This window comes from Paroedura picta, chromosome 1, assembly GCF_049243985.1.
Source record: "Paroedura picta isolate Pp20150507F chromosome 1, Ppicta_v3.0, whole genome shotgun sequence".
NCBI lineage: Eukaryota > Metazoa > Chordata > Lepidosauria > Squamata > Gekkonidae > Paroedura > Paroedura picta.
Window position 1 is genome coordinate 44,964,166 of NC_135369.1, and position 25,997 is coordinate 44,990,162.

A 25,997-nucleotide genomic window follows, 5' to 3' on the forward strand; every position below is an offset into this window, starting at 1 on the left:
TTTAATCATCCTCTAAGAATTTCCATTACTTCTGATATTCCTGTGAATTCTGTTTTGCCAAACTGGGTTTTTATTTTAGTAGTTTCTTTGAAATGTCCCCCTACCCTTTGCCCTTCCATGTTGGGAGGGGGTACTTCTATTTGTAAAAACAAAATACTATTATTTGTAAAAACAAAAGTCCTTGCTAGTGGAAGCCAACAATCTAACAATTTATGTTTAAAAATATTAGATTTTTCTGCTCCTTCGTGGACATATTTAATGGTGCTTTCTAGTCTGTGCCTAGCAGCCTGAATAGTCCAGTTTAGGCTGAGCTCATCACAGCTTAGAAGCTAAGTACGGTCGGCTGCTGTTGCAAGATAAGAGTTGCTATGTGGAGGAAGGCAATGGCAAATGGACTCTGCTTATCTGTGGATGGGGTCGCCATGAGTTGTTATCCCTTAAGGAGTAAAACATCAATATGTTATTTCTTATTCATCCTTGCAGCTGATCAGAAATGTTGCTGCAATTCCCATTTTGTAAATGAGAAACGAGAGCCATAATATTGTCCATAACCATCTAAAGAAATAGAATGAGAATCTTCTCCATCACTTGAGTGACCTTGTCCCATCGCCTTATGGGGATACAAAGCAAAGAGAAGTGCAGTGCCTTTGTTCTCTACCATACACACTTTCAGGGTGTTGTTCAAAAAATAATGAACTGTGCAGGCAGTATAATGGCTTATGTCCCAGCAGGTGGGTTCTGTGATCTCCCAGAAGGTCCTGACTCATGGACTGAAAATGACTCATTTAGAGCACAAGCATCCAGACCCCTGACCAAGAGAGCTCCTTCCATTCTAGTTCTTATATCACAAGACTTTGCCTGCAAGCTGTTACTGGCTGGAACTCTCAGAGTGCTAAATTCTTTCAGTATCTGCACTGTGCTTTTGTGAGATGTGTGGCAAATAACACACAGCCTTCCCCCTCTACACACACACACACTTTGAGAGTGACACTAATACACCCATTATCCCCAATGGTGGTGATTTTGTACTCATGCTGTAGCTGTTATCACCAGTGGGACCTGGGATAATTACCGCACTGGTGTTTACACCACCAGCAGCCTAAACCTCTGGAGAAAATCATTAGTGTCAGATGCATATGGCTGCATATCTGGGGCCCCTTTGAGGCTTATCACAAACAAAAGGCGAAGGTCAAACAGCACATCCTCTTAGAGCTCAGAGGGTTGCAAGATGGTTATAAATGATAGAATATGCACCCCCCCCCACATCCTATAGTTTTAGAAGGAAGCTGTTGTGTGTTGTGAGGAGCATGTATATGTGGTAATAATTCGATGTTCTAAAAAGGTTAAAAGTCAGCCCTTGAATTCAAATGTCTGCTGTATGATCCACAGGGGAGATAACGTATCCTAATCCCCTGCCAGGTGCTGTTGCTCTGTGCTCTCCATTGGCCTAGTTTAATTATCCTTTATCATTCTGATCTGTATGCAAGAGGACTGACTTTCCAGCTTGTGCATATCTTGCTCTTGCAAGGTGGCAGACTGTGTGGAGAACAAAGCCCTTGATTTGCAGAGTCTTAATTTTCTTGTTCATGTTGCTTTTAGAATTGGAGCAGTGCATGAGGCTTGGAACTGGACGAGGACTGGTGTCTTATGAAGAACCAACAAATCCAAGAATGCTTCTTGGAGTGCGCAGATGGGGAATGTACGTTTGAAAGCAGTTAGTCACTGGGATTAGCTTGGTGTGAGCTTGAGGAGTTGAAAGGGCCTGCTTTCTGGCAGTGGATCTTGTTGTATTGATAAGCTTTTCTTTGCTCTTCTGAAGAAGCTTCCTTGGCAGGTTGGGAGTGTGGGTGGGGATCTCTGCCTCAACCCTTTCATCAGCGTACTGTCTCAGATCTATACCCGAAGGAGGTATCCAGCAAATGCTGCGAAGGATGTCTAGTTTTTCTTGGGCGGGGGGAGTTAGTTCCTTTTTGAACTGAAAATCTGTATTAAAGAGACTAGTTGGCAAAGTTGTGTGGATCCAGGCAAAATAGAACTCATTCTTGCGTGGGTGTGTATGAAAGTGGACAGGGAAAGTTTTTTGCAATCTGGATTTTCTCTGCTAATTCTCTAGATTTTTCTCTACTAAATGTGGCTTATGTAGTGCATGTTTGTGGGCTGTCGGCTGTGTGCAGTTTGTGGTTCTGTGCTTGTTCAGGAGTAGCCCTATTGCTCTGAGTAAAGTACTGGTGTCCAGTCCTTCCCCAGACGGGAGCTGAGAGCATCTGTGCCTTCTTCGAGGGTTGGGCAAGTGCTCTTCTACTCACCACCCTGGCATCAGTTTCAGGGAATGTATTTGGGGATTTGCCTTGTCTTTATTCTTCCTTGCCAGTTTCTTCCCCCCTCCCTCACTTGTGTACAGTGCGGTAGTCTTCCTTGTATAAAAGGTGCTGCACTAGTTAGGGGAATATTCAGTGGCTGTGATTACTGCTTTTATCTGCCTGGGCAAATTCCAGGAAGCTGGCCACTGCCTCCAATGCTTGACCTTCACTAAACGGGCCAACGATAAATAAATATTTCCTTTGTGGGAGAAAAATTTGTTGTCTGTGACTCCTGCCTATCCAGTTTAGCTCCGGCTTAAGATCTTTTGTAGAGACTGGCTTGTTGACATCTGACATGCCTTAGGTGCAATGAGGCTTTTCCTATAGTGGGACAGAGATTGTGGAACTGACTGCACTCTCAGGAAGCGCGTTCTGTCTCCTTCCATATATTTAGGGTTACCAACCTTATGGTGGGGGCTGGAGTTCTCCTGGAACTACATAGGATCCCCAGGTTACATGCGTATTTATTATTATTCATTTTAAAGCATTTTAAACAGGCTTCCTCAGGAGGTGGTAGGCTGTGGAGGTTTTTAAGCCAAGGCTAGATGGCCATCTGACACCAAGACTGATTCTGTGAAGTTAGGCAGAGTGTGAGAGGGAGGGCCGGAAGGGATGAGCCCGTGCTCAGTCTTTGGGGCTCTTTCTTATATGCCCCGGTGACCATTTTGGGTTCGGGAAGGAATTTTCCTCCGGGACAGACTGGTCAAGGCATCCTGGAGTGTGAGCAGGGGCCACTGGGCCAATTGGGGGCAAGTAGTTGTGAATGTCCTGCTTTGTGCAGGGGTTTAGACTAGATGACCTTTGAATCTTCAGCTCTGTGTTTCTTATTTATTCCACTTCTCTTGGAGAAAACGGCTGCTGTGGAAGGTGGACTGCATAGCATTATATTCTACAGAGGTCCCTTCCTAAAACCCATTCTCCTTGGTTCTACCCTCGGATTGCTAAGTATTTCCAAACTTGGAGTTGGCAATCTTACTTATTGTAGCATTCTGGTAACAAGCCAAGACAGTTTTCCTCTGAGGTATTAGGGGTACTTGGAGCTCTGAGAACCAGTGATAGTTCTGCTGCTGCTGTCACTGCTCTGTTGGTTTCCTGTTCTATCCAGCTGCTTGTTGATTTTTATTGATTGTGTTAAATTTTTTTGTGGTCCCTTTGAATTTTCATTAGCCGTCTTGGAGCTATGCAAATCACAAGACTTACTCTCTTAATAAGTTGTGGCGGAAAGTGGTGTCAAGTTGCATCTGACGTATGACAACTCTGTTGGGTTTTCAAGGCAAGAGGCAAACAGAAGTGGTCCTCTATTGCCTGCCTATGCAGAGCCATCCTGGACCTCCGTGAAGGCCTCCCATCCAAGCACTAACCAGGGCTGACGCTCCTTAGCTTCTGAGATCTAATGAAGTAGGGCTAGATACATTCAAATGGAACTGTTTGCCTATGTTCACTGTTACTGGTGCCAGATTTTTACAAATTCTGTTTAGAGGGGATTTTTGTGTGTGTTGTAAAAAATTGCCTTATACTATATAAAGATTCATCAAGTGTAGTAATTGTTTTTTTTCTTTGTAGCTATAGTTATTCATGGTATTAGAAAGAAATCTTTCCCTTGTGTCCCAGGTTGATTTATTTAAATCAATGTACTTCAAATTGCCAAGTGGATAAAAAAAGCTTAAATCCTTTTGTAAATGATCTATTTCATGAGGAAGCCTATTAGTATTGTGACAATTAAAAACTGTTCCAATTTCCTACTAAATACAGCATAATTCAGAATCTCCTTCTTCTTGCATTGCAGTTGAGATGGGAAGGTTAGTGGGGGGCAGGGCTGTGCACTTCTGAAATGATAAGCATATCTATCGACTCTCTGTTCACATTCTGCTCACTTTCTTGCTCTGTACGGCGGTCCAAACAAGCAAGCCAACCCTCCAGAATGAACTGATCCCAGCTAATGTCTTAAAAACATGACAAAACACCTCTTGGCCAGTGGCTACAACTTTTTGGCTCTGCAAAAGCCAAATGTGGCTTGGCTGCTAGAATCTTTTGAGTACAACTCAGCAGTATTGTTTAACTTAGTGCAGGGGAGGCCAAACTGTCTCTCCAGGTGTCCATGGACTGCAATTACCATGAGCCCTTGCCTGTGTGCTGACAGGGGTCCAGGGTCATTGCAGTCTGTGGACACTTGAAGAGCCATAGTTTGGCCCTCCCGACTTAGTATATTGACTTAAAATTATTTAGCCAGCAAATGTTTACTAGTGTGCCAGGCTGATGAACTCTGTCCAGCACACAGTTTTGTGTTGTGCTGCATGTTAGAATGCTGCGTGTGTGTTTCCCTCAACAGATACCACCAGCTAAATTGAGTGGGTGGTAGCAAAATATCAAAGAGTTTACAGCAGCATCAACTGTGGGGATCAATACCTAGATTCTGTGGCCAGAAGTTTTGAAACTGTTTCTCCCATCATCCATACTTTGGCATGGAAAAGTAGTCTTTAACTCAGTGCATTTAACAGAGGACCAAGGTTGCCCTCTCCTCCCCCCCCCCCAACACACATTGTGATAATGACTCTGTTAAACCATCAAACCAGAGTCCCCATTCCCTTAGTCCCCCGTCCCATTTTTTGCCGAAACAAATTGCTGCTTTATCCATCTATATGGTCATGTGCAGATAAAGGTGTATTAAGAAGGGAGGGGCTATAGCTCAGTGGTGGAGCAAATAGATTGCATAAGAAGGTCCTAGAACATCCATCACCCTGTTGTGGGTGAAGCAGATGGAGGCTGGGGAAGACCCTTGTGGCTGAGTCACTTGATCTCAGTCCTGGTCCACGTGTGATCGTATCACAACAACCAGCTTCCGCTTAGCTGTGTGAGAAAGGCACCTCGGCCAGGTGCAAACAAATGCTTTCGAATAAGAGGTTTGGCAGACTGCCATCCAGCCAGCTAGTGTGAAGGCAGCTAAGATGGGCACAAGTGAGTGTTAAGCAGCTAAGTGTCTTTTTGTTGGTTTTATTTTTAAATCTGCTCCTCTGAGGCTAGTTCTTTGCAGAGAACCTGTTTGGAAAACTCTGCTCTGCTACTAGCAGCATGCCCTCTTCCAAGCCCTTGTGTGGTAGGTTAGCTGCAACTCTGGCGACTGCTGTTTGTTAGCTATGCTGACAGGGCCATTCCAGTCATGGCTGGGGGTGGGTGGGAACATGTCCTACACAAAGGTAGCAAATACGTAAGGTCGGGATAGATTCATGGGCCTTGTAGAACCCTAATGTTAGGCTCCTTAGCTTGTAAACTGTAGCCCAGTGTAACCTTAGCTTGTGGTATTTGTGACATTTTGAGCAGTGGTTCTTAGATTCTAAATAGGAAATCCTTGTGGTGTCCTCCTGAGGCATGCCATACCCTTGGAAATCTTTTCTGCTGACTGAATACACTCTGTGCTGCTTGAACAGGATGCCCCCAAATAGCATATAAACACAAATCTGTATCTGTATATATGCTACTGGAAACTTCTAGCCTATAAGTTGATTACCAGGAAAAACCCTAGGCTTGATATGCAAATGCAGAAGATGGGCTAGCTGAGCAAGGGCACCTTGGCATGAAAACAGTGTTGAAAAGCTGAGTTCTTTCCAGGTCCCTCCCACAGTTCTGGCAAGGCTGGTGGCTGGACAGATCAGAATTTGGGAAAGACTGTGGGAAGTGAGTGGAATGACGATGAAGGTTGTGTTTGCTCAGCTAGCAGTAGCAGATTTTTCAGCCTTGTGCGGATGTGATCAGCAGTTCTCCTGATGCAGAGGAAAGAATGAAAAGTCTTTTTATTCTTCCTCCCTACTACAGTTGTTTCATGGCTAAAACATACCCTAAAAGCACATGATTGCACTCACTGTGGGCTTTGATGGTATTAATAAGAAGTGGCCCCTCAGTGTTGTGTGCCCACTCACCAGAGCGAGTTAGCATTGAAAAAGGCAGTGCTGTTGAAGTAGTGTGGAGTGTGGAGCAAAGGAAAGGCCAATGTAGGGGAGCGAATGGAGAAATCTCAAGTCTCTACTTGATACTAGCATCTTCCAGCAAGAGTAGGAAGGCAGTCCTAGTGGAAATGAAATTGGAGCATGACAGAAGAGAGCTCCACAATGCCTTTTAAAAAATATTTGATTGAGAGCTTTTAATATAGAACAATAAAGATTCTAAAGAGCATATATTTTTAAAACAGGAAAAAGAATAAAAAAGAATAAAGAACTGATGTTACATTCATCACAATAAGGTTTTGAATTTCCAGTCGGCCAGGACATAACCAATCACCCAATAATTCAAATTTATAAATTTATAAAAATATTACTTACTTTTATTAAGATTAAAATTATTTTTTTAAGGACAAGGAAAAATTCTTTAATTCCCAAAACCACAAATCATCATATTATATCCCACCTACTTTCATGTAAGAGGTCTATACGGGGTCACCAATTAGTCATAAATATAGTTATCTTTTGTTTAATCAGTGACGTAGGCTTAGCATCTTCAGTAGCAAGTCCTCAGTTGTAGGTATTCTCATATTTTTCCAGTTCTGAGCATATAATAGTATTGCTGTTGTTATCATATCTTAAGAACTTTTATTTATTTATTATATTTATATACTGCCCTCCCCGAAGGCTCAGAGAGGTTTACATCAAACAGGAATTATACAAATAACTCAGTTTATAATAATACAACAACAACATTATGTAACTATAGAACACTGGGGAGAACAATGTTAATGCGTACTGATGGTCCTTTGTATGTATTTTGCATTTATCCAAGTATTTTTATCCAAATTTCTTTGCATTACTATAAGTCCACCACAGATGGTGGACTTTCCTTCATATTGTTAACATTTCTAGCATTTATTTGCTGTAATTTTATACCTTACACCCAATTTATCTGGAGTCATATATTGCATATACATCATTTTATTCAAAAAATCCTTCAAGACTAGAATTTACTGTAAATTTAATCCCCTTTAACCTCATTGTTTCCCACTGTTCTGTTTGTACATTATATCTAAACTCCCCACTCCATTTTATCATACATATTTCACCTGTTCGTTTTCTGTCATATTTCAATAAAAGTTTAAATATTTTTGCAATAATATGTCCACCTTGTATATAATTCCATCTCAAATACAGTTTTAGCATCTTCAAAGTTATGTAGTTTTTAATCTACTTTAAATATTTCTAGTAATTGTGCATAGTTTTCTCTTGATTTCATTTTATACTCTTGGTAGGTTAGCCACTTATCCTTCATGAACATTTGACATTTATAAAAGCTTCTTGAGTTGAAATCCACAGCAGTTTTTAAACAAAGCGTGGCCTTGTATTTGTTCTGTATCCTCTAATTCTAGCAAACTTTTATTTTTCATTAACTATTCTTTCAACCATACAAGGCAACGTGTATCAAAACTTGTTTTCAAATCTGGTAAGCCAAAACATCCTCTTTCTTTAGCATCTTGCAATACCTTATATTTATTTAATAATAAATTTTGAAAAGAAGAAGAAGAAGAAGAAGAGTTGGTTCTTATATGCCGCTTTTCCCTACCCGAAGGAGGCTCAAAGCGGCTTACAGTCGCCTTCCCATTCCTCTCCCTGTGGGGTGGGTGAGGCTGAGAGAGCGCTGATATCACTGCCCGGTAAGAAAAGTTTTATCAGTGCCGTGGCGAGCCCAAGGTCACCCAGCTGGCTGCACGTGGGGGAGCGCAGAATCGAACCCGGCATGCCAGATTAGAAGTCCGCACTCCTAACCACGACACCAAACTGGCTCTCTCTGTTCCATAGATAGTCATCTCTGTTCCATAGATAGGCCTGGAGTCATATGGAAAAGTGTCATGACTCATCCAGAAAACCAGGGAATTACTACACATTTACTACATTTAATTATTTTTCCTGTGAAAGGCAGATTGGAGACTGACCTGTTCGTTGTTGTTATCAGCCATTCAGTTGTGTCTGACTCTTGGTGATCCCATGCCGCAGCTGTTGCCACGATCCATGATTCTACACTGCCTCCTTCAGCCGTGCAGTATTCTGGTGTCCATCTTGATTGTGTCCAACCATTGTACTCTTTGTTGGCTTGGTTTCCTTTTTCCACTGACCAATCTTTAAACCGCTCTTGCGGAGCGGATTAAATAAAAGGCTAAGGGCTCCTGGGGAGGAGTTAGGGCGGGACCAGTCCGGGACAAAAACTCTGTGGGGACCAATCAGGAGCCGCAAAGCGGCTCCTGATTGGTCCCCTCCGAGTGCCACTCAGGGGCCAAGTGGCCAATTGGGCTGCCGTGGACTGCTCGCCCAGATGCTTCACTGTATTTCTTTGCATCTCTTTATTTTCTAAAAATATTGAAGCTACATCATCATCCGTCTACATTCCGTCTAAACATCTGGAAGAAGTTCCTGACAGAGCGGTTTTTCCCAAGGCTTCCTCGGGAGGTGATGGGTTCTCCATCTTTGGAAATTTTTTAACAGAGGCTGGTGCTCTCTCTAATGGAGAGGCTGATTCTGTGAAGGCAAAGGGGTGCCAGGTTACAGTGGATGAGCGATAGGGTTGTGAGTGTCCTGCATAGTGCAGGGGGTTGGACTAGATGACCTAGGAGGTCCCTTCCAACTTGATGATTCTATGATCATCATAGTAAATATTTATGAAATTCTGCCCTTTGTTTTTATGTAAATCTGCAAACTGTTCCCCTCTCTTTTTTTTTAAATGTCATTAAATTGACATACTTCATTGAGACCCCCAAGTATGATCCAAACACTTCTGTACATAGGGACCACTGAGCTTTTCTGTGAAAGAAGATTACCCCATACACATGTAGAGAATTAATTAGGCCTTGAGCATGTTCGATGTTCCCAGTTCATAAAAACCAACAAGAACATAACAACAAACCTATTCAAGTAGAGTATCACCTACTCTTTGGAATCACTAAATTGAGCCTGTGTACTCGGCAAGCATTGCATATTCTGACTCTTAGAAAGGCATTGCAAAATCATATTTGATTAAGCTGTCATTTTTTCCTCTTCTCCAAAGTGGAGCTTGGATCAAAGGTTCCGGCTGGGTAACTGATGCCTTTCAACCAGCTTTTTATCAGGATGACAGCAAAAATGAAAACAGTTTCCTGAAATATGAAAAAAATATTTATGCACCAGAATGTACTTCTGCCTTTTTTTTCATTACTGAGATGCTAGAGTTCTCTTCTCCTCTGTGATCTTTTTTAAAAAGGGCAAGAAGTTACAGAGCTGAAGGAATCAAAGCAATATTGCAAGTTCAGTAACTGAGTAAAGATACTTTGATTTCAGAACATGTCTGTTACAAAGACATATGCTTGTTTGAGTCAGCTTGAGTTAGAATGGCCATTGTTTTAGGGTGTTCTGAGGCTCGAAAGATGTAAGGTAAAACTGCCTACTATAGAATCGCTGTTGTCACTACTGTTCTTAAAATTAAAACATTAGGATGATAGAAGTATTATGTTTTGGGACCTTTTTAAAATGATTAAATATTTATTTATTTTCTTAGATTTTTATACTATCCACCCATATAGCCCAGGGCAGTTTACATGGAACATCATGGGATACATGGGACATCATATAATAAATAACAGTCACAGCACAACATATCAGTAACAATTCTAACAATGAATATAAGTTTAACAATAATATAATTTTAACAGATTACCATATTTAATTCATTGAATAGTTTTTCAATAGAACAACTTTAACAGAGCCCCTGGGAGGTCAGAATCATTCAGATTATTGAGGGGATGACATGAAGGGAACCACCAGATATTTTTAGGTCCGGTTAACCTCAGTTGAATGCTTGGTGAAGGAGCTCCCTTTTGCAGGTTTTGCAGAGTTCTGGGAGTTCAACCAGGGTCCTGATCTCTCCAGGGAGCTCGTCCCACCAGGTGGAGGCCAGTACAGAGAAGGCTCTGGCCCTTGTTGAGGTCCAACATACTTCTTTGGGGCCAGGGATTACTAGTCAGTTGGCGGTGGCAGAACATAGTGCTCTTTTGGGGATATAGGCAGATAGGCAGGTATATTGAGCCCAGGCCACGTATGGCCTTGAAAGTAATTACCAGAACCTTAAGCCTAATCCAGAATTCAATTGGGAGCCAGTTGAGTTGTTAGAGTACCAGCTGGGTGTGGGATCTCCATGGTGTATTTGTGAGAATCCTGGCTGCAGTATTCTGAACTGATTGCAGTTTTTGGATCAAGGATAAGGGTAGGCTTGCATAGAGTAAGTTGCAGAAATCCAGTCTAGAGGTGACCATTGCATGGATCATTGTGGCTAGGTGTTCTGGGGCCAAGTAGGGCGCTAGTAGCTTAGCTTGGCGTAGGTGGTAGAAGGCTTGCTGTGCCACTCTCATGAACTGCGCCTCCATAGAAAGGGAAGCATCAAGGATCACACCCAGATTTCTGGCAGAAGGGGCTACTGCTGGTCGCACTCCGTCCAGTTTGGGCAACCACGCTTCCTTGCTTGGTCCCTTTTTACCCAGCCACAGGACCTCTGTCTTTGATGGTGTTGAGCGTCAGACAACTCTTTTTGAGCCACTTTGTCACTGCTTCCAAACATCTGGTTAAGGATTCTGGGGGAGATTCCGAAGAAGAAGAAGAGTTGGTTCTTATATGCCGCTTTTCCCTACCTGAAGGAGGTTCAAAGCGGCTTACAGTCGCCTTCCCATTCCTCTCCCCACAACAGACACCCTGAGGGGTGGGCGAGGCTGAGAGAGTGCTGATATCACTGCTCGGTCAGAACAGTTTTATCAGTGCCGTGGCAAGCCCAAGGTCACCAAGCTGGTTGCATGTGGGGGAGCGCAGAATCGAACCCAGCATGCCAGATTAGAAGTCCGCACTCCTAACCACTACACCAAACTTTCTTCAGGGCGGTCATCCATCAGGAGGAAGAGCTGGGTGTCATCTGCATATTGGTGACAACCCAGCCCAAACCTCCACACTAGCTGGGCAAGAGGGTTCATGAAGATGTTAAATAAGATAGGATAGAGGACTGCTCCTTGTGGGACTCCGCATGTAAGCTGGTTACGGTTGGAAATTCTCTCTCCTATTTCTACCCTCTGTCCATGACTGTGGAGGAAGGAGACCAGCCATTTGAGGGCTGTTCCTCATATCCTGGCGTTGGCGAGGCAACTAACAGATCTAGTAGTACAAGCAGTGCTGACCCGCCTCGGTCCAGCTGGCAGCGGAGGTTGTCCATTACATCAAGGGTATTGTACAATTCATAGGAATTGTAGTCTATGGACATCTGGAGGACCACAGGTTGACCACCCCTGCATTACATAGTTGCATTTTCCCCTGTAGAAAAATAGTGGGATTCTTTCTTTGTATGTTTATTTAAACAGACTTCTGATGGTCATCATATGAAAAATTCATTAAGGGCTACTTTGAAATGATGGCCCTTCAAGTAGCATGCTGTTTTGGGTCTGAGAGTGCATATTTGCAAAGTTGGATTCTATCAGCTTATCTGCATGCGAAAGAGGAAGATGGTCCCTTCTGAACTTCTAAAATACAATCCTGGGGATCATAGGACTTGTGCAGGCAAAAGCTAGGCAAGACAGGCTACTGTAAAAAAAAAGAATATACAAGAACAGGAAGAAAAACTGGCAGAATCTAACTCAGGAGCTCTAATGACTATAGAAGTCTGTTTCTTTTGATGGGATTCTGCTGTCATTTGTTCAGTGTGTGAAAATGTACATTTTAAAAAATTAAATATATCAATATGTATTTAAATCTTCAAGTAAAGATTTTTCTGATATCCCAGTGATTTATTTTTTTAATGCAATTAACAGAAATAGGTGATCAGATCATCTCTGTTTTGAAGATGGTTTCAAAGGGTAGTCATGTTGGCCTGGAATAGAACAGCTAGATTTGAATCGAGTACCACCTTCCAGACCAACAAGAGTTTGGGGGCATGAGGAACTTTTCTTTAGATAGGAAAGTCAGTCATTCTCCCTCTTGGGGGGGGGGGGTGGACGACACACGACATCTCTGGGCGATTTCCACCAGTCTGTCAGGGAGGCAGGACTTAAGAAGTTTGTCTCCCTGTTGCCATTAGGTGTAGTTGGCCATTGATTCAGTTTGGTAACTCCAATAGCCTACATAACTTAAGGTTTAACTAATTGAACCAATAACAAGATTTTGAGAACAAGAACAACAACAATATAACAGTAGGCAAACAGACACTTATCTTCCCACTTTTGTTCTCCTTTCCCCTTCAATGGAGAAGGACCATTCATGGTGAGTATCTAATGATCATTTTTATATGGTAAAAGAGGAAGGAACCCCCTTTCTAAAAATATAAGATGTTATATTGTAGACTGTGGGACTAGACAAAAGCCATGCAAGGCGGGGGCTGTATTGGAGAGAGGAATCTGGCAAGATCAAGCTGGATGGAATACTTGACTACAAATATCTAAAAGAAATTTGGGAAGATTTATGTTACAGAGGACCAACTTCCTCTCTGTCTGATTATAAATTTTTCCATGTTTCCTTAGGGGGTTGTGAGCAAGGATCAGTATTCTTATAATGCATACAAAAGGTGAATCTAACTGGCCATCCAGAGATAACAGAATACTGCTTTTCTCAATAACCGTTCAGTTCTTAGTGTTAATTAGCTCTTCAAAATGAGTTAAAGATCTGAGCTCACTATGTTTTCTCATCTGATGTGATAAGTATGACTTAATTTGTAAGTACTGATGAAGTACAGGTCTTTTCCCCACTCCACACTCTATAATTTCCACAAAAGAAAGTAATGCTGTTATCTGTAATTAAATCCATATTTCTTATCAAGTTACTTTGATTGTAGGATGTTAAATGGTAGCAGTACTAATGTTGGTAAAATGTAAAAAAAAAGAGGCCAATGGAATGGCATACAGATTGAAAACAAAACTGAAATTTCTCAGTGCTGTCAAGATGGAACTGATTGTAATAGATTTGTTCTTCCTTTTATTGCCTCATCCTTGCAATGTCATTGTCCTAATTTGGGGTACCTAAATTTTGTTTCTTTAATTGGGTTAATTGAAAAAATGACCTTTTAATAGAGGGGAGAGGGTTGTGGGTAAAATGGAATTGTTCAGGAGGATAGTTTTACAAAGGCAGGATTTATTGTCAGCTTCATCTTGTCCTTCCTACCATATTTTTCTTGTTTCTGTCAGTTTTGTATCTCTTATGCTATACTAGATATTAAGCCTGCTGTGGCCAAAATACAGCGGGCTCTAGCATGGTGGATTGGAGGAGGGATGGGGTGAAGGAAGGAGGAAAGAGAGACAGAGAGAAAGACAGAAAGAAAGGGAGGAAGATAGTGACAGAAGAAGAGGGAGAGAAACAGGTAGCAAGAAAGAGGCAGATAGGAGGGAGGAAGGAAGGAAGGAAGGAAGGGAAGGACAAAGGGAATGCTGGGAGGAAGGGAAGGATAAAGGGAATGCTGGGAGGAAGGCAGGAACAGAGTCAGGTAGGTGGCCTGAAAGGGGCCTTTGTGGCCTTCTACCGGGCCCAGGGGCAGGCTCAGCTGCCCCAAGGCCTAGCAGAAGGCTCTGAAAGGGGGCGGCGGGCTTTGCGGCCTACTGCCGGGGCCAGGGGCAGGCGAGGCTGCCCAAGGGCCCGGCAGAAGGCTCGGGACGGTGGCGACGGGCTTTGTGGCCTTCTGCTGGGCCCAGGGGCAGGCGAGCCTGCCCCAGGGCCCGGCAGAAGGCTCCCTGGGCGAGGGGAAGCCAGCCGGAGGACTTATCCCTGGGAAGGCTTCTTCCTCTGAGTGGCGACTCCCCGGCCAGCCCAGGCAAGGCCGGGCCAACCAGCCAATGGGGAGCCGTGTTCCCGGACAGAGCCCGCCCTGTCTCCTCCCCTTTAGCCCTTACTCCTTTATTCGCTCCACAGGAACGGTTAAAGATACTTCTTATTACAGTGTTTTTCTCATAATCCAATCTTATTGCACTGTGTAGTGAATGTCTCATAGTGTTCATATTTGCATTGATGTAAATTTAGTAATCTGCCTTGAGACTCAGTGAGGATGGTCGGCTATAAAGAAAGTAAATAAATAAATAAAGGTGCACATCTTGAAGGATAATATAGTAAAATCCCAGGAACTAGCCATGATTTAATTACATTTTTTTTCAAAATCTAGCACTCATATGTAATTTGCCACAACGATGTGGAAGGGTAAACCATTTTACTTTAAACCATGTCACAGTTTAAGATCATGAGCCAGCATATGAGTTACCCAGATGAAAATAAACATGTCATAATATTCCCCCCCTCCCCGAATATGGTAGATGACACTGGAGTTGTTTGGAAAGCAACCATTAGGAAGCAAAAGTTGTGATGCTCACATACCATAAATGTTCTAGTTTATATAGTGGCAAGAAATGGTATACAGAGTGTGGGTTGCACTCCGTTTGTGTTCTCTTCCATCCAATTTTTCAGCCTGCTTTTTCTTTGCAGTAATGCCACGGTTTTAACAGAAATTAAGTAGCGTCTTCGAGAGAGATGAATTTCAGCAGGAGTCCTTTGAATTAAGGGAACCATGTGTCTTGTGAAGCTTTAGCTTGTGCTGGTAACAATGTGAGGTCTTGCCTGTTTTTTTCCTTGGACTTTTAAACAAATTGATTGAACTTAGAAGCTTTGAAGTTGGTTGTAAAGGCTAGACTTTTATTTCCTTGAAAAACACATACCTTAGGGTTTTTGAATGTTTGCTGTGTGATTTCCCCGATGGATCTGCACATACTTTTAATTATTTTTAAAAATTGGAATCTGTTCAAATAACCGATGTATTTTATTTTGAATGCCTGTGGTGTTGGGCATGCCATTAATGGAACTACTCAGTCTGCTTTCTCTTGAGTGTCCTTGTTTTCTCAGGAGATGTCACTACAGGTGGATGGAGTGTGATTGAACAAGCTAATATGGGGTACAAGATATCATGCAGGTGGTTTGGCTTTGATTGCCAGAACCAGGGTATTGCTCTGTGTCCATGTATTTGTGGAGGCGGATGGAAGGCTTCCTGTAGCTACTGCTGCTTGTTTTCCACTCTGTTTTTAAATGAAAGTTGTTTTGCATTCAAAAATGTTTTGGCTAAAATAATTGGCAATATGCTTTTATCAATAATAAGATAAGAAGTTGCATAAGGGATAAGAGGCAGGAGAAGAGGTGAAGCAGGAATGAATGAGTAATTTTTCGGTTTTCAGTGTTTCCTAGGAGGATTTGGTGCATACATGAAGCTACTTTACGTTGTCATATCACTTGTCCATCTAGCCCAATATTCTCTAATTTGACAGGCAGAGAAGTGCCTTTTCCAACATCTGCTACCTGCATTCCTTTAAGGAAGGATGCCAGGGATTGAATCATTGTCTTTTGCATGTGAAACAGATGCTCTGTCACTGAGCCACAGCCCCTCCCAAATCCCTCAGTAATGATATGGACTTGCTGTCCATCTTGGCAGATGTTTTAACTGGATTTGAACCAAGTTCCCCAGTTATGCTGTTGTTGTTTATTATTTAAGTTGTGCATTGGCTGAACTTAAGCTACCAAACATGTGCATTGCCCAAGCTAATGAACATCTGCTTCCCTGAATAAAGCTGATTGTTTAGAAAACAGATCCTTGAGATATTACTTTATCCCAAGTTTTGGATTGTTTATTTTTCTGCTTCAGAAGGGAGAGTGTTCTTTAAAAAATAGTGAATAAGAATCTACAGGGTTTCACTTAGAGCAGGAGAGGTCAAACTGTCACTCTCCAGATGTCAATGCACTACAATCACCATGAGCCCCTGCTCATCACATGCTGGTAGAGGCTCATAGTAATTGTAGTCCATGGACATCTAGAGAGCCACAGTTTGGCTATCCCTGACATAACGAATAAAGTTTCCGTATTTTCAGTGTCACCCTTGTAATGATATTGAAAAGGGTGTCCTTTGTTATGAAATGTTGCTGAGATAAAGGGAATGGTCCTCAAAGATGGAAAGAGGCTTCCATTTGTATCCAGCTGTTCAACCTATACTGAATTAGGCAAAGTAGTTGCTTAAGTGGTAAACTTGTAATAGTGCCGCTTTGGGATCCTCAGGTAACAACTTCTATAGAAGATGTGCTTGTCATTTCATAAAAAAGGATAACAGAAGTGGGCACTAGAAACTTTGGGGTGTCTTGTAAACTTGCATGGCATAATTGGACTTATTTGCATTGATCTCTTTGCAGAGATGAAAAGCAGGAAAACATATATATTCCCTGATCTGGGCTATTTCTAATGCCAAAACAATGGTGAATTGAGATACTGTTTCTGGCTTAATTTCCCACTCCCCATATTTCATTCCATCAGAGTAGGGAGAGAGAGAGTAATATTGAGCTTAATGAACATGGGGGGAAAATGGGATCTACACAGTCTACAATTGGTAACATGCAGTGTGTTCCTGTCAGCTTTGCAGGTGAAATGATGCTGAGAAGATGTTTCACAAGCTGTAACAATCCCCCCCACAAACTTAAATTCTATTACTATTATTACTATTATTACTATTCCTATCATTCCTATTATTATTATTAATAATAATAATATTTATTAGATTTCTGTTTCCCTCCCAGTGGACCGGGTCAGGGTGGTGTACAACATATAAACATAATAACATTAATTTAAACATACAATAAAATAAGATTTAAACTAAAATTAAATAGTGTGCAAAAATTCCCACTTGAGCCTTATTCTATATGGTATGAAATTTTTATATGTAGTTTAAAGCTTATTATTGTGTTGTCCTTGCCCTATGAAGCATGGTTGCCTTAGATACCACGGATCTGGTAACTAGGGCAACTAGACTGATGACAAAAATGTAGAAGACAATTAATCTTCCTTCCTTGTATTCTAAAATCAACTTTGGATAAGCATCTTTGTGAGGGAACTGCAAGGGAAGATCCATTCCTTATGCTCCTACTTAGCTTTCTTGGAATCCTTGCGTAGGGCTATGCTTTCTTATTCTGTTTGCCAGGTATTTTGTGCAGCTCAGTATTTGTAAAAGCAAAGGTGTTCACCCTTGTGTGTTATGATGCATGTACAAGGTTATATGCCTGCATTTCTATGGCATGTGAAATCTCTAGCCTTATTGCCAGAGTTTTGCATTATGTGGTTGTCTCTGTCTCTCTTTTTTCTTTGGTTGTGTTATACCAGGAAATACAAGTGATATCAGAAGTCCTATGTACACTAAAATTGGTGGTGTTCCTTCGAGAATTCTTACAGAGCACTTAGACAGAAATGTAGATATAGGTTTTCCTGGGGAAAAGAATTACTGCTAAACCAATTAAGTTTGTAGCACAACTACCAGCATCATCTTAAAGAGATATGGAAAGTGAGCCCAGTGCTTTCTAGTAGGCAGATGGTAGTAAAGATTGTCCTCAGCTACTTGGCTAAAAGTATAACACACACCCAAGCAGGAAAAGTAGTGCATAGCGGGAGAAGGAGCATAACATTTGCTCATGGGATCATGGGTGCAGTCAAAGAAAGTAAACATACTTGTCACACTATATATCTGTCTCATCAGGGCTGGAAAAATCTCAGGCATCTGGTCACACTGATGCCTATTAACTTGGTTTTGAAGCTCAGGAACTTGGAACAATTTTGTCAATTTTGTTCAGTGTCTCCTCTGTTAATAGTAGTTTGTTTAATGTTACCTTGTCTTTTTGTGTTATTGAGAACTTGCATTGAAAAGCCCAGTATACATTTGAAAAACAAAATAGGTCAGTGTACCTATTAGAAGGAGTTATTTTCAATGGGGACAGGAAGCAGTACGATGCTTATGAAGAGTTGGATTATTGTTCTTGAGTTGAGACAAGCTGTTTCTACAATACAAACACTTGTCCCTGAGCTGAAGAAATTAATTTGTTTGGAGCTAATTTGTCTGCACCATTAGGCCATTCCTTATTAATTACCAAGGGTGTATGACACGTGCTTTCCCTTGCAATGAAAATTTATTCACTTCTTACACTTTCTTTTGTGGTTTTCTGCCTATTGAAACTTTAGAATGAATTTCTCCCAGAGCGTTTTTCTTGGTGGAGGAAATCAAATGGACTGATTGCATCCAGTCTCTGCAAGGCAGTATATTGGTCTCCCCGTCTCTGAAACAGGTTGGGGAAATCTGGGTGGAGAATAGGTTATAGTCTGTACAAGTATTGGCATGAGATACTCAATTCCCATAACATTTATCCAATTGAGATATAGTGCAGTTTTTATTTAGTATACATCCTTAGGAAAAACTGTTGTGGTCCAGATCCTAGCTGCTGGATCCAAACCAAACCCCACCCACCAGCTGGGCTTCTGAGTGCAGCCATACTATTTGTAGTGGTTTCCCCATGCCCTGAAAATAGTTGGTGTCTCAGATTCTTTCCTTTTGCCATGTATTTGTTTTTGCCCCGAATCCATTCGTTGTTCACTGAGTGGGCACAAGGTTTCTCTTGAATATTGCTGTTTCTTGTTGCTGAGAGTTATGGCTTGCAGACAGTGCTTGGCACGCGGCTTCTGTTCAGCACCAGTAGTTCAGTCAGTTTTGTTATAAATCTTGAGGCGGCATCTTCCACTGATCATTCTTGTGTTTGTGCTGGTGTACTAAGAAATATAGCAAGCCAGCCCATTATTTCCCCATTCTCCAGTGGTTTGAATCAAGAGTGGATAATACACCACTCCTTTATACACATGGGTAATCCATATTTATTATGTTTTGAAGAGTCCAACAACTGGTATTTCTGGTTTGCAGCTAACAATCCCCTTAGCATTTTCTAGAGGAAGGTAATGGCCTACAGAAACTTATGCTTGATATCTACAAATTAAGTCTTCGGAAAATCTGTTAACATGGATCCAGATTGTGACAGGTTTTCTGTTCTTCCCTTTATATTGCACTGTTTCAGCCATTTTGTACCCAAATTCCCAACGTCACCTTTAATCTTATCTAATCTCAGGCCTTCCAACTAGGACTGCCAATTGTATAACCAATCTTTTCTGCTGGTGTCTTTATCAGCAGTTTCATCTGCAGGCATAAACAGCTGATGTGGCCGCTTGTAAAAAGCACAACTACAGGCCGGACTCTTTTACTCAATCTCTTTTCCCACTTAAGATACAGTAAATGCATGTTATTTGTTTTTTAGGTGAACACCTAACAATCCGCTATAGAAATGTGTAACGTGTGAATGCAACCAAACATGTTTGGAATTATTTTTTTTAAGTAAGTATGCTGTTCTGGGAACTTGGATTTGCTTCTGTGTATTTTATGAAGTGGCCTTCAGGAAATGGGGTTGGGAGAATACCCTTTCCTAGCAACAGCTATACTTCCTCACAGGTTGTCTGTCTTTCCCTTTCAGAACCTCAGAAGTCTGAAGGAATGTTGAAGGTCAAAACTGGATCCACAGCAGTTTGGTTACCTTAAGCAGGGGTGGTGAAATGGTGGGTGGTTCTCTAGATGTCTATGGACTACAACTACCATGAGCCCCTGCGAGCATAATGCTGGCAAGGGCTCATGGGACTTATAGTGCATGTTCATCTGGAGAGCCACAGGTTTGGCCAGCCCTGCCTTATAGCCAAGAGCATCTCAAGCAGAATCAATGTTTTTACAGCTTTAGGGAATTGCTCCCCCACCAGAAACAATTGCAATATTGTAATGCTTTTTTGGATTATTTTCTCTCTTGTTCTTTAGCCTAATGTTCTTGTTCTCATTCTCTCTCTCTTTCTCTCTGTAGAATAAAGCCTGGAGGCTGAGGTTTGGTGCATAAATGTGTCTAGTGTTTGTTGTGTTTTCTAAAACCACTGGCAAACGGCTGGCTTGAAAGATCTCCTTACACAGAGATCCAGGTTCCTGTTAAGCCATCTTCTGCCTGAATTAGCGCAGCTGGGTCATTCGCCTTGTCTGTATGTGTTGGAGGCAACTGGAGAGTTAGAACAAATGCTGGCTCTTATCAGCTCCAGCCTGTGGTGACTTGGGCTGTGTATTGCATTCGGACAGATTCCCTACACATGCTGGTTTCTTGTAGGACCATTAAAGTGTGTCAAATGTTATCGGCAAAGCAAAAAGAGAAAGAGAGAGAGAGAAAAAAGCCTTCAAGAGCTTGTGTGGCAGCTTCTCTGGCAGAGACAGATATTCCTCTGGTTTGTGGGAAGTCATGCTGAACACTGGAGACTTTGAGCAGTTGCTGTGTCAAAGCATGTTGTCAACTAGAAATAACTACTGAGGCATCAGCTTCTTACCCAAGCTCTGACAGCAGCATATGTTTCTAGTGAGAGGAGAAGTGGTGACAGATGTCAAAAGACTGTGGCCGTGATATTTGTTTTCTAAGACCCTGGCACAGTTCCATGGAGGAATTACGCCCTGTGTAGAGAAGGCAAGTGTGCTGTGAGATTTCATTATGAAAAATAATGCTGTTACCACCTGATCTCTCAAGCTTAGTGGAAATTGTCTTGTCATCTTTTTTTTAAACAGTAAAATGATCAAAATGCTCCTCCTTATGTAAGAGCTTACTATAATGACTAAGATTGCTGTGTGCAAACTCCAAGAAGCCTCTTGTGTCTTTTGATAGTTTTACAGGAGGAAAGGCCATACATAACTTTCTTTTGCAGACAAAGGAAGTAAAGATTCCTGTAAACTTGTGGTATTTCCCTTCTGTCTGATGCATAGTTTGGAGTGCCACCTATTTCTATCAGAGACCAGAAAATCCTCTCCTCGTTATAATTAATTGGGCTGTATTAGGGTTGGGCACCAATCAGAAAGTTCTAGTGGGTTTCAGGGTGTTCCTGAGCCAAAGCCCAAACCCAAACAACCCAGAAGTCCCAAAACAAACCGGCTGGGTTCAGCCAGTTCAGTTGGCTTCTCCTCACTTAGAAGTGGGAAGAAGGGACCACTGAAATGGGTCCACCTGTCTGTTTTACTCCCCTCCTTTCCAAAGGGAGGGAAGGAAAGTGGAGCGCTGAAATGGCTGCCAGCCATTTCAGGGGTCTGTTTTCCTTCACTCTGTTTGGAGAAGGGGAAGTGAAACAGAGACATTTAAGCCTTACAGGTGAAAGACAGACTGCCCTGCTCAGCTACTAGGTTTAAATGATCCGAACTTTGAAGACAACCAGACAAAAGGTCCGGGAAATGTTCAGGCGGGAACAATGAACTTCATGAAGAATTTGAAGGGGAGAAGTGATTTGTGCCCATCCATAAGCTGTGTATCCTCTGTGAAAGTGAAATCCTATGTGAAGGAAGCTCAGCATTTTGTAGTTGAGATCTATACACAAAATCACATTGACAAGCATCCACTAGCTGTACTGGGTTCGATAGCCAGCTCTTGTTTACTACTTGCCAGCTGTAAAATTCAATCCCACCACAGTTTTACCTGTAACAATAGTGGACTGGTCTTTATGCTAAACACAAGGGAAGCATCTCTTTAGATGTGAATAATTAAATATCTTCAGTGCTCGCGATCTTCTTAATGAATATGGGTTTTTAACTTTTAATTTGAATATTTGCAACAAGTATAAATATTGTATAACATGTATGCTTCCTGGCAAGTCAATTTTCTTTCAGAAAATTTGAAGTATTTGGGTGAATCTGTAACTTCTCTACAGTTGGTGTTTTGTTTGTACAACAAAAACTGTTTCTGCATGTGGGAATGTGCCCCAAGTGGAACAAGAATGGTATCTGCTCCCTCCCTTCCGTGATGTACTTTCTGCTGCCTTCCTCTCTTTTTCCCTGGCATTTGCACATAAGTGCAGAGGCACTGGTGATTTCAGTGCCTGCCCACAGCCCAGAAACCTGTCATTTCCCTACCAAACTGTGTTGTAATGCTATAGCGCAGCTCATTTGCAAAAGAAAAATAAGTTAAAGTGTGGGGAGAAATGTGGAGCTTGATGTTCAGGGTGGAGAGCCTCTGCTGAAAATGAAAGCCTGCTGCAAGCCTTGGGTTGTAAAGCTCTTATATGTGAGTGCTTTCAATTACCGTATATACTTGCATATAAGCTGACCCACATATAAGCAGAGACACCTAATTTTACCGCAAAATCTGACCAAACTTATTGACTGGCATATAAGCCGAGGATGGACAATGCAGCAGCTACTGGTAAATTTACAGGATGGGCTAAGCACTTAATCCATGCTCCATCATCACAGGCTCTCCCATCCAGCCTCCCCCCCCCCCCAACAAATTCAGAAAAGTCAAGAGGATGAATAGCTGCTAGTTTTTGTACCACGCTTTTCACTAACCAAAGAAGTCTCAAAGCGGCTTACAATTGCCTTCCCTTCCTCTCTTGATGCCAGACACCCTGAGAGAGCACTGACAGAACTGCTCTGAGAGAACAGCTCTGACAGGAGAAGCAAACGGTGTCCCCCAGGCCAGCAAACCAGAGCAAAACAACAGTACCCGAAGTTGGCAACCTGCTACAAGTACAACAGGTACCAAACTGGGAGAATGGACTACTCTAACTACAGCTACAGTGCCTCCCAGAGCAAAACACTGAAATAAAGGAAAGAACGATAAAAATCAACTTTTAAAAGAAATACAACCCCAAGAAGAAAAGGCAAACAATGCTGCCCTGCAGATAAAAGGAGAAAGAAACAGTACGTAGATCCCAAAGCCCCCCCAAAACCCACCCCACCCACAGAAGTGATTAGGAAAAGAAGGGGGAAAAGTCAAACCTCAGTCGAACCATTTATGTCCTACAAGCTGCCAGCTTTCAAGAACTTTGCAGCAGGCAATTCTACAGCTAGCTGGCTGGAAGAAACAAGCTCAGCTTTGAAGACCTTTGCAGCAGGCAATTCTACTATTGGCTGGCTGGGAGCAACAAGTTCAGGTTTGAAGATCTTTGCAAAATGCAATGCTACAATTGGCTGGCTGGCAGCAGGCTGTTATTTCAATTGCCCGCATATAAACTGAGGAAGACTTTTTCAGTGCCTTGCTGAAAAGCTAGGCTTATATGCAAATATCCCTTTAAAAGCACTTGCCAAAATGAAAAAAAAATGCCTTTGCTGTTGCAAAGGCTTGTGGTTTGTGGCCCAAAGTCAAGTTATGTACCACTTCACCCAAACTTATTGATACATCTCTGTTCTGGGGTTTAGAAAGAAGTCCCCCCTCTCCCTGGAGAATAGAATCATAGAATCATAGAATCATAGAATCATAGAGTTGGAAGGGGCCATACAGGCCATCTAGTCCAACCCCCTGCTCAACGCAGGATTAGCCCTAAGCATCCTAAAGCATCCAAGAAAAGTGTGTATCCAACCTTTGCTTGAAGACTGCCAGTGAGGGGGAGCTCACCACCTCCTTAGGCAGCCTATTCCACTGCTGAACTACTCTGACTGAGAAAAACTTTTTCCTGATATCTAGCCTATATCGTTGTACTTGAAGTTTAAACCCATTACTGCGTGTCCTTTCCTCTGCAGCCAGCAGAAACAGCATCCTGCCCTCCTCCAAGTGACAACCTTTCAAATACTTAAAGAGGGCTATCATGTCCCCTCTCAACCTCCTTTTCTCCAGGCTGAACATTCCCAAGTCCCTCAACCTATCTTCATAGGGCTTGGTCCCTTGGCCCCAGATCATCTTCGTCGCTCTCCTCTGTACCCTTTCAATTTTATCGATGTCCTTCTTGAAGTGAGGCCTCCAGAACTGCACACAGTACTCCAGGTGTGGTCTGACCAGTGCCGTATACAATGGGACTATGACATCTTGTGATTTTGATGTGATGGCTCTGTTGATACAGCCCAAAATGGCATTTGCCTTTTTTACCGCTGCATCACACTGCCTGCTCATGTTTAGTTTACAATCCACAAGTACCCCAAGGTCTCGTTCACACACAGTGCTACCTAGAAGCGTATCCCCCATCCAGTAGGCATGCTTTTCATTTTTCTGACCCAGATGCAGAGCTTTACACTTATCTTTATTAAATTGCATCTTGTTCTCATTTGCCCATTTTTCCATTGTGTTCAGATCTCGTTGAACTCTGTCTCTATCTTCCGGAGTATTTGCCAGTCCTCCCAATTTGGTGTCATCTGCAAACTTGATGAGTAGTCCCTCCACCCCCTCATCTAGATCATTAATAAATATGTTAAAAAGTACCGGGCCGAGCACCGAACCCTGAGGTACCCCGCTACTCACCTCTCTCCAGTCTGATGAAACACCATTGACAACAACTCTTTGAGTGCGGTTCTCTAACCAATTCCCTATCCACCTAACGATCTGAAAATCCAGATTGCAGTCCTTCAACTTATCCATCAGAACATCATGGGGAACCTTGTCAAAAGCTTTACTAAAATCCAAGTAAATGACATCAACCAAATTTCCCCGATCCAGCAAACCTGTTACTTGGTCAAAAAAGGAAACTAGGTTGGTCTGGCAGGACCTGTTGGAGACAAATCCATGCTGACTTCCTTGGATCACCAAATTGTCCTCCAGATGTTTGCAGATCGCTCCCTTTAATATCTGCTCCATTATCTTCCCCACAACAGAGGTCAGACTCACTGGTCTGTAGTTTCCCGGGTCATCCTTCCTCCCTTTTTTGAAGATCGGAATAACGTTTGCTCTTTTCCAGTCCTCCGGGACATCTCCAGTCCTTAAAGAGGTTCCGAAGATGATGGACAAGGGCTGTGCAAGTTCTCTGGAAAGTTCTTTGAGTACTCTCGGGTGCATTTCATCTGGACCAGGGGATTTGAACTCATCCAGTGCAGCTAAATGCCTCTCGACCACCTCTCTATCCATGTTAACCTGCCACCCAGACACTATCCTTTGGCTACAGCCATCTCTAGATGTGCCTAAACACTTTGACCTGTGGGAAAAAACAGATGTAAAATAGGCACTAAGCCTTTCTGCTTTCTCTGCATCTTTCGTTAGAGTTTGTCCATCCGTACCCAACAGCGGGCCTATTGCCTCCTTTACTTTACGTTTGCTCCTCACGTAACTGAAAAATCTTTTCTTGTTACAATGGGCTTCCCTGGCCAATCTTAGCTCACTCTCAGCTTTGGCCTTTCTGATGATTGAAATACTTCTCCATAGGGAGGCAATAATAGTGTTGGATGGGAGGTTAAAATGTCAACTCTCAGCTGTTCTCTGGGCTGTCAATCTTCTCATTCACATATGCCCATTCTTGTGGAGGATAAACATTTGGAATGAGAAGTCAGAACGCTGTCAGCCTCTAGAATAACCTCTCTGAAGACATAGGTCAAAGTGGAACCATGCAGTGTCACAAGGTGACACTTAGTTCTAGTCAAGGTCCATTATAACCCATATAACTTTATTTATTTGTTTGTTTATTTGTTTGTTTATTTGTTTGTTTATTTATTGGATTTTTATACCACTCATTCTTTATGGTTCTGGGCGGTTTACATGGAACACTATAACAATCTATAACATTATACAGTTTTCAATAGAACATCACAACAATCTATCGGTAACAATTACAATACAACATGAATAACAACACTGGGGGGAAAAATCTGAACAGGTTAAAAATTGTTTGGTGAAATGGATGTTGAATCTGGCCAAAATATTTTAATGGAGGAGTGGGAATCGATGTGGAAAAATACAGCAAAACGTACAAAGAGCCAACAATTGAAAGAACTGGTTCAAAATGTTTTATAGGTAGTATGCAACACCTAAGTTATTGGGTCATATTTTTAAAAATTATGGTATCAAATGTTGGAAATGTAAAGATAAAGTG

The 25,997-nt window shown here is 42.1% G+C and overlaps 1 protein-coding gene and 1 long non-coding RNA gene across 3 annotated transcripts in view; both read left to right on the forward strand.

Annotated features, from left to right (window-relative positions):
• The window catches only part of LOC143837083 (phosphofurin acidic cluster sorting protein 2-like), a 179,746-nt gene that overhangs the window by 23,465 nt on the left and 130,284 nt on the right, over window positions 1-25,997 (forward strand). The window lies entirely within an intron of this gene.
• LOC143837103 (uncharacterized) lies at window positions 262-20,090 on the forward strand. The gene is made up of 3 exons (XR_013230917.1): window positions 262-1,699; window positions 19,469-19,545; window positions 19,682-20,090. It is a non-coding gene; the product is annotated as an uncharacterized LOC143837103 (long non-coding RNA).